The sequence below is a fragment of the Lactuca virosa genome, chromosome 4, assembly GCF_052849685.1.
Source record: "Lactuca virosa cultivar CGN04683 chromosome 4, Lactuca_virosa_CGN04683_v6, whole genome shotgun sequence".
NCBI classification, from domain to species: domain Eukaryota; kingdom Viridiplantae; phylum Streptophyta; class Magnoliopsida; order Asterales; family Asteraceae; genus Lactuca; species Lactuca virosa.
The window spans coordinates 266,596,420-266,605,277 of record NC_136429.1 but is presented as its reverse complement, the minus strand read 5'-3'; positions in this window follow the sequence as shown (position 1 = coordinate 266,605,277).

The window sequence follows — 8,858 nt, the reverse complement described above, 5'->3', positions numbered from 1 at the left end:
AACTCATGATATTTGGTGCATAAGGTGATTTTCAAGGGCTTTAAAGTATGTATAGGGGTTCTAAGTTTCATCCAAAGCCTTATGTGAGTTTAAGGTCTTAAAGGCACCTTTCTTTAGGGTTTTCGGTCAAGGGAGATGCACTTGACCGAAAACACCTATTGTTCTTGAGAAATGGATGTTTTCAAGGCCCTAAATCAAGTATCCTTACTAGATAACAAGTATAGGAGATAAATACTTACAATATGGAAGCAAAGAAGGGTGTTTTCGGCCCAAAACACTAGTGTGAGTTCTTGGTGTTCTTGGTGAAATGAAGAACACTTGAAGATCTATGAAAAAGAGAAGATTTCATGCATGAAATAATGTATAACTACTAGATGAAGTGTTGTATCAACAAATCAAGAGAAGAAATACTTACATTTTTAGAAGATTTAGAAGAAGCTCTTATGATACTTGAGAGAGAATGTGGGTGTTCTTGAGTTTGGAAGTAAGAAATGAGGAAGGAAGGAGTAAACTCATGCCTTAAGCATGAGTTCTCGGTCAAAGGGGGTTTTTGGCCCAAACCCCTCTTGTTTAGCCGTAAACACCTCATTAAGGTGTTATTTGTTTTATTTGTTCCCCAATAATCCTAGAAAATACTTCCTTTCGTTTGTTCTCTCGAAGAATTAATATTAAAAACACCCAAACGGACTTTAAACCGAGCTAAAAATTAGCAGAATAGAATTTGACTTTTAATTGAAGTGTTTGACTGTAGATTTCGTACAAATGAAAATTTCGGGTTGTCACAACGGCCGTGAACATGTTTACGACCGTGAACACCTTACAACCGTGAACACCCAGACTTTTAACCCAAACAGCCGTAAACACCAGGCCGTTTATGGTCCTAGACTGAAAAATACAATTGCCTAGAAAAGTAAAGTATAAACCATATTTTTGACCCAACAATGTACCCCATATATAACCCGGTACTTTGTAGATGTACCCCATATATAACCTCGGCACTTTGTAGATGTACCCCATATATATATATATATATATATATATATATATATATATATATATATATATATATATATATATATATATATATAACCATATACTAAAAGTATTATCATATTTTGCTTTAAACAAATGAATTGATGGTACGTTCCTTTCCTAGTTTACTTGGAGTATAAAGTATATGTACGTAAATCATGTATTGTTCCTCTGTTCTAGAATATAATATGCATTGATCCCCTAAACTATACCTATTATAGTTTATTAGAATTTTTATTTGACTGAAACTGATTTGTGGGAAAGACTCAATTACCCATGTTTGCAACTGAGTTAAGCATGTACTCTGAAAATGGGGTTTTATAAACAACAATCTAACATCTTTTAAAAGAGTTTTTGAATTGATTTAATAACTTATAAAAGCATAAGAATTCCTTTTGTATGATGGTTATCATAGGTAAATATTAACACAATTTAATCATGTTCAACTTGTATTCCCCCCTTAAAAGCATTTAAAACCATTTAAAAGATAGATTATAGGGGTATGAACTCACCTTATGTGGGTGATTCAACTGAAGATTCAAATAAGGATTATAAGTTCCACGAGTGAAGTCCCGAAGCACAAACGAGTCCTATTTAGTATATTATGACATATATATGTACACATTTAGTGAATTTAACCTCAAAAGTGTAAAGGAAACAACCTATGAAGTAGGGAACACTTACAAAGAAGTGTTAGAATCGAAAAATGGAAGGCTGCAAGTTGATCACGGCCAAGCTTGATGGGTTCACGGCCTCATGAAGGGTTCACGGCCCATGGAGGTTCACGGCCCTAAGAAGTGTTCACGGCCCAAAAGCAGGGAAGAACACTTGAAGATCTTGATGAATGGTGAGTGTTTTGAAGGCCCTAAGTGGTATACTAAGGAGATTCAAAGGAAAGGGATGATTATGGAGTGAAAATGGTGCTCTTGATATATGATACTTGAGAGAGAAACTCAAGTTCACGGCCAGAAGAAGAAGAAGTGAAGGATAAAATCGATTAATCACTTATATATGGGGAGGTGTTTGCGGCCGAGGAGTTCACGGCCGAAGGTTCACTACTGAGGGTTCACGACTTGGATGTTCACGGCTCGGATGTGGTTTGCAGCAGCGAAGGTTTGTGGTCCATGAGAAGGCTCTCGGTTCCTAAGGATTTTCCTCCTTAACACACTATATTATAATAATATAATTAAAGGATTAAGTTTGACCTTTAATTGAATAAGTTTCATTTTTGTTGACCAAAGTTGACTTTTACATTCGATAAAACTTTCGGGTTGTCACAATTCCTGCACTATTATATTAGTTTAGTGTTTAACATATCATCCATATAGTTATCCTTCGAAATTTCTTATTCTAATTGATTTGATTGTTTTTAATTTTGTCATTCTATATTTTTTATTTTTTTTGTCTATATAGGATGATTAATGTTTAGCATATTTTCTATCTGTAAAATGATCAATGTTTAGCGACTTGTGACTATAAGATATTGGAGATTCAATTTCTCTAAATAAAATTATAGAAAAATTCTTTTTTATTTACAAGTGATTTGAAGATTGATAGCAACATATATATGACAAATAAATAAATGAGTAACAAAATATATACAATGTTAAAAGAATTTTTAAAACGTCTACTTCTAATTTTTCCTGTCTACTTGCCCACTTTCTTTCCTCAAAGAACTCTCCATATCTGAAAGTCTCTTTATAGTAGGATCTTCATTAGTCACCTTCCCTGTTTTAAACGTTGTGTCTCCCCCCTTTCATTTCTCAGCATCTTTAACTCGGTAAGATCATGACCAAGCTTCCTTCATTTCCTTCACCCATCTCTAAAGATCTTTAATCTGATGCAATAAACCGAAGATCATCTCACCCCCCCCCCCCCTTCACTCAAGTGTGGTTTAATTTGATGCAACAAAGGGAATACTCTTCCAACTGTTTCGAATCATACAAAGGGAATACTCTTCCAACTGTTTAAAGTTGGATATTTAATAATTATGCTAAATTAGTCATGAATTCCACATATGACTATAATTTATCAAATGTCCAACATCCTACAACACAATAGTTTCTAATATTCAGCAACAGTAATACCCAAATTACAAACAAAAAACGTACCTTTGATTTAAATGATTCGAACATAACATTTATGCGTAATTAGTTGAACCTAAAAAAACGAATCTCAATAAAATAGACAAATAAAAACCTAAAAAGTACTTTAGACCCGATTAAAGACCTTTTAACACCAAATACCTATTTGATTATTCCCTTTGTCCACACATCAAAGCTCACATAACTAAAAAAAGAAAACGAATAGCTTAAATAAACAAGTGACCGGTCAAATTAGGTTATGGGAAAACAAAAAATAACTCACCTTTAAGAGTGAAGCTTAAAAGAAAATGAGAAGCGAGGTCGGCAACGCCAGCTGTCCCATATACATGTGAACATGCAGACAATGTTAGAGACAGGGTAATGGATTCAACATACAACACCCAATTCGCATACAATAAATCCAACCAAAATAAACGCTAAAACAGATTGCAAAACTATAACCATGGTACTATCTACTAATACACAATGGAAATAGGTTTGTAATACCTTCGTCCTAGAAGCTAGCAAGTTCTTCATCACACAATCCTTGAACCTAAATGATAAAGATGAATTCACAACCAAAAATGTCAAATAGTTGTACTTGGTAGAATGTTTGTTTTAGCACTAACACTAACATTGAAGGTGTCTTTATACATATGAATGACCTACTTTGGCATTTCATCACATAATTGTTGGGTATCATCAACAAGCATTAGTTAGCAATTCCTCTTGTCATATAACTTTTACCAAAATATAAAAGGAACTGATTTAAGAATAATACTTAAATAATATATGAAAAAAGGAAGTACAACCTTCAACAAGATGAAAACTCATCAAACCTAATTCGCTTACTGATGAGTGAATCCCCAAAGATGCGACTCAACTGTCCGAGACAGAGGTAAGCAGACAGAAGACCATATTACAGAAAAAAGGAAAAATAAAAATCATATCAGAAGTTGTTTGTGAGAATTGCACACATAAATTTCAATGACTCCAAAATATGTTCCTTTTATGTGTAACCATCTTTATCGATTCCTTATCATGCTTTACCTAAAGGATAGGATCGACAGACTTCTACAAAATATTAGTTCTCTTGAGATTGAGAAGCTCCAACTTTCGAAATAAAATCTGCATATACGCACCCATAAATAAACTAACAGATGGTTACACAAAACCAATACGATTGTTAATGAACCTGCATAAAACATAACCCAAGAACAGTGAAAACATATGAACAAGAAAGTCGATTATTAGATTAAATCGGATAAAATACATGCATCTACCTCTGACTCGTATAAAAATTCTGAGGAAAAGCTGCTTCCATCTGTTCTTTCATCATAATTGTCTTCAATTTCTCCATATATTTCCTTTGTGGCTGTTGGGTCTAAAATATGGTTTATAATGTGCTTTTGTAGGCATTTGTAGTTTTCGGTCTAAGGCCAAAAACGTTATTGGGTTTTATTATAGCTTGGACCGAAATCAATGTGTCACACCCCCAAACCGGAACGACGGAAATGTTCGGGGGTGGACGACGTCATGTCAAGTATCACAACACATGCATCATAGTAATAAAAGTAACAACAACCATCGTATTGATAATATAATATTTACATTCATATTTAAAACATTATTTGAAATACATAAAAATTACAACAAAAGATAAGACGTAAAACTCTGTCTTCACATCACCTCGAAGAGAGTACCTGTCTACTAATGACCTTGAGAACACAAGTGGTTTGAAAAAGTGTCAACAGTAAAGTTGGTGACTTAATAAGTATTTTTGTTATAGAAAGCATATCCTTTATTCTTTTGAAAATTTCGTCAGTTCCTCAGAAATTCAAGTGTCTTGAAGAATCTAAGTGTTAACAATGTAAAAACCATAAAAAGGGAGTTAAACGCATCAAAACACGGCTAAGGACCCTTTCGGGGACTTAAAACGGTCATTAACGAAGCATAACGGGGTTCACGAACCTTGCATTACGAGATTATACGATAATAATGGCTAAGGTTAAATCTCTCCAAGTATGTGAAATCTCTCCCAAAACTCTCCAAGTATGTGAAGTCTCTCCAAATATGTGAGATCTCTCCCAAATGTCTCCAAGTATGTGAAATCTCTCCCAAAACTCTCCAAGTATGTGAAATCTCTCCAAGTATGTGAGATCTCTCCCAAATCTCTCCAAGTATGTGAAATCTCTCCCAAAACTCTCCAAGTATGTGAAATCTCTCCAAGTATGTGAGATCTCTCCCAAATCTCTCCAAGTATGTGAAATCTCTCCCAAATCTCTCCAAGTATGTGAGATCTCTCCCAAATCTCTCCAAGTATGTGAAATATCTCCCAAATCTCTCCAAGTATGTGAAATCTCTCCCAGTATGTGAAATCTCTCCCAAATCTCTCCCAAAATCTCTCTTAAACTTTTTATGGTCAACCGGGTCATCCTGACCCTTAACTTGGTCAAAAATCACGCAAAACGGAAAGATTTCTCGAAAAACAACCATATAGAGCCGAAACTCCTCTTAGGAACAGAAACTCCTCTTAGGAACCAAAACTCCTCTTAGGAGCCGAAAGTGTCAGAACCGAACTTGTCAGAGGCCATCTCGGACCGAAGCCAGCAGCGAGGACCGAACCTCGGCCCCCCATGCGAGACCTCGGACCTTCGGCCTCCCCCTTCGGACCTTCGGATCTTCCCTCCTACTCTCGGTTCCCTCTCGGTTCCTAGCTCCTTAGAGCCGAACCTCGTAGATTCGGTTCCTAAAGCTGATTTTTGACTACTTTCGCCTCCTAAACCCGTTTTTGACGTGTTTGACGGGATTTTTTCACTAAATTCATATTTTTACCATTTTTAACCCCCAAAACTCATATTTTATTTATTTCTCAAGGATTTATTTATTAAAAATTATTATTTTATATTAAGAGGATATTTACCCCACAAGTGGGTTAAGTGTGCCCACTTGCCTTCCATGTGTCACCCTCCCACTTGCCACCTTATCCACATCACACAAACCAATGCACACATCACTTCAAACTCACAAGTTGCTCCAGCAACCTTCCATATAAGGAAATCCCTATAGGATTTCTTGAGTTACTTGCTCATTTCAAACATACACACACTACTCATATCACCTCAAGAAAGCTTCTTTCTCTCTACTTTCCACCCCCCTCGTGCAAGTGTTCTTGACTTGCTACAACACTTTTTGGTAAATATTCCATTTAAACTCAAGTGTCATTCCATAATTTCATAACACTCTTGGATCATTGATTCATATCTTAACACCAAAAATCGTTCTTAGGATCATCCAATCTCTCACGTGTTCATCAAGTGTTCTTGACTTGATACTCCTCGTCTTCGACCTTCCACTCTTCCAAGAATCACTAAAGGTGAGTTCATACCCCTATATTTTCTAGTTTTCTTCAGTTTTCAGGGGGGGGGGGGGGAATACAAGTTAAAACACCAAAACATATTCAAAACTTAACTTGACAGCTTACAATAGAAAAGTTGTGACCTGTTCACGGACTGTTTTACCTAACTTAAACTTAATATTTTTCAAAACTGTATAGTATGCAAGTAGCTCAGGTTTGTACCTTTAAAATGACTACTTGCACATCTCCATACGATTTTCCTACAATTTTTGGTGATTTTTACAAAACTGTCTATCACTGCAGCAACGAAATCAGACCAGGTTGTGAATATGAACATTTTCACACTAGTTTGAGAACACCAAAAATTATGGGAAAATTTATGAACACAGTAGACACTTTTTCCAAATACTCAGAGTTTGCGGATTCAGTTTTCGACTTACGATAATTTTTCTATAAATACTCAAATACAGTGACAGTTAAGGGTAAAACTGTCAAATACATATTTAAGAGTTATTCACACCTTGTAACATGTTGAGCAAGGTGTGTAAGATTTACACTTAGTATTTCCAATGACCTTTATTTGAAATACATATACATGTGTAACCAGGTTTTAATACCATCATACAACACTTTTGATAAACTATAATAGGTATAGTTTTGAACACTTCATCTAACAAAGAAAACAATAACATTATCGATTTACAAAATGAACTTTCACTACACACTACGTGAACTCGTTAATGAATATTTGTGAGACATTCTCCTTCGGGGTAGTCCAAGTACCACAGAAAAGCCCTTTAGTTATAATCAGAATCTCTTGGAATGAGAACGTGATAGTTGTGTATAGATCTATACTAGGTCCGACAAACCCGCACCTGAGCTGCTTGCAACAGCTAGACCGGTAGGTCTGTGGTGACAAGTGTCATAACTTTTTGACGCCTGAAGAACGTCGCATTCAAGGCCGTCTAGTCTTTAGTGTGATTATAACATCTCGCCTGGAATATTAACACAACATAAAATTCACGGAAATTCTAAGGCTTTATACAAAGGAGTTTTATTTAAACATAAAACACACACATAAGTATGACGATTTACTTACACATACTAGGCCTTGTTTCAATTCAGTTACAACAAATCTTTTAGAAAATATTGGATTTTCTGGAAACAAACTTATAACAAACGTTAAGGAAACAACATTTATTTTTATAAAATACTTGTGAACTCACCAGCTTTATGTTGATACTCTCTTTTCAAAACAACTTGTATTCTCAGGTAATCAGTAATACAGGTAACCGCAAGATTTCTGAAGTCAAGACGCTAAGGCGTAGATTATTTTGCTACATTTTATCATCATATGTAATTTAATTGAAAACAAATATTTTTGGAACATGTATTTTAGGAACAATGTAATCTTTTAAATTATATCTATGATGTTTGTGTGTTACTTTCTTCACTATGGTTATGATATTGAGCATGACGTCATCCGCCCCCGAACGTTTCCGTCGTTCTGGTTTGGGGGTGTGACAGATTTGTATCAGAGCTTTGTTTATAGTGAACTAAGTATATCGAACCACGTAAGATATACATACTATAAACACAACGGGACCAAATTTCTCTGACGTAACTTTTCAAAAATGCTTTAAAATAAAATTTTATATTTTTGTAAAAGTATTCGCACAATCGCACATACTAATTCAGTATCATAATGGCAATAACATAAAAGTATCAAGACCAGTTGAACACCATGATTCAGCTTCGGGGTATGTAGTCAGATCTTGGATGAATATAGCCTGATCAACTATATTCAGCCAAGGTAGGACCAATGTATGCCGAAGAAGGATCATGGTGAGCAACATGTCTGTAGCTTACCAAAAATTTCAAGAATCAAACTTAAAAATACTATAGGTGTATTTTAACACAAAAAGCCATAGTCACAACTTCGACAACTAACTTCTTGTTCCCAAAGTTTTTCTCACGACATTCCTCCTTATCCCCATTCTCGTACAGGTACGATGGCAGGATTCCACTTACCCGGTGATCCCTACTTTCCCAACCAAGGGAATGTCGGTTGGATTGTGGAAGACCCAGAGGAAGATCCCGAAGAAGAACCCATGGAAGATGAGGAGCCCATGGAAGAAGAAGAATCAGTAGACGGTGAAGAATAAGAATAAGAATAAGAAGAAGAAGAAGAAGAAGAAGAAGACTCAGATGGAACCAACTCCGAACCTGAAGTTTACAATCCACACCCTGCCCCCATTCCTCCACAACACTACCAGGGCCCGACGCCCCAATGGGCCGAAACTATACATCGATGGAGCCGAGAGCAAGGTCAACGACCTCCTTATGGCATGCAACGAGGTTTCTACGATCTGAGCAGAGGAGGG